Genomic DNA, 1,365 nt, shown 5'->3' with positions numbered 1-1,365 from the left:
AGCCCAGCAGGTCGAGGCTGCGGTGGGCGGGAGCGGCCACCGCACTCCAGTCTGGGCGACAGAGTGAGACTTCAACTCAAAAAAAAAAAAAAAAAAAAAAAAAAGACAAAAATCCCTACCTTTTTGGAGTTTCATTCTAGAAATACTAATTTAAAGCATCTAATTATTCTGATGAAAATGATAATCACCAAGAATGGTTGTACAGATTATACACAGCGGGATGACCATTCATAGTGTGGTCTATAAAAATAGTAGTTTTAGAAGCTGTGCAGTGCACAGCATTCATGGTGATTTCAGTAAAACTGACTTTGTTTTAATTCTACATTATGTAAACAGCAGACAAAAAACTCCCTGGTTTTCATGGCCTTCTGCTGTTAAATGCATACATTGCAGTGATTCCAAAAACTGAAACACATTCTTCTATAGCTAAATATATAAAAAATTTATGGTAACTTACCCTAAGTTTATTTTCAGATGTCTCAAAAATACTCAGAAGAATTGATTTACTGAATCTCCTTTCCTAATAACTTTGTGGTCAAAATGAAACATAAGACTCAAAAAATAGAAATAGAAACCCTAGATAATCTGTGCTAAATACTTACAATTAGGCAGTATTTCCATTTTTCTCAAGTTGATATCGGCTGATAATCAATAGACCTTCTAGCAGGTGTATTCACATGCTTATTCAAAATCTGATTGATAATCTACAGAGCGTTTATAGGAATAAATGCTTCACTAAACTCACATTTTAAAAACTGTGACTGAGCACTCCTCAAGGATATCAGAATTGAGTCAATTTACTACATAATTTAGTATAAAGTATATTCACTTGGAAAAGATATTTTTCACTATGTATTTTGCTATATCTTTGGAAGAGGGATACAAACTTCCATTTGAATATATATTTTTAACCTAGACCTTAATGATTTATCCTTGCTGGGCGGATGCCTTTGCTTAAGACCACCTTTTCATGACCTCATCTCATCACGACACTCGTTCCTACCCATAATCTTCTACAAGATCTTACTGGTGCAGCATCTAGCTGTGTGGCTCACTGTATCTTAAATGCAACTTTTCTGGAAACAGACTAGGATAGTTTCTCTACAGACAAAGATTATATTTCTTTCTGTTCTCATCAAACCCTAACTAATTAGTGGTTGTCATGAGGACAAGAATATCTGTTAGGACTACAGACATCTAAATTGATTAATTCTTCAGGCACTATGATTTTGGAGCAATTCCAAAAAGGTAGGTATGATATTGACAAGAACAGGTAAATACAAAATTTTCATTCATGCTAAGAGGCTGATTAAATAGACGCTTGTCTGTAGCCTCCCTGGGTGGAGATAATAGACTGATCTAACA

This window comes from Carlito syrichta, unplaced genomic scaffold (assembly GCF_000164805.1).
Source record: "Carlito syrichta isolate Samal-C Ts95f unplaced genomic scaffold, Tarsius_syrichta-2.0.1 Scaffold311317, whole genome shotgun sequence".
Taxonomy (NCBI): domain Eukaryota; kingdom Metazoa; phylum Chordata; class Mammalia; order Primates; family Tarsiidae; genus Carlito; species Carlito syrichta.
This window is presented reverse-complemented; position numbering follows the sequence as displayed.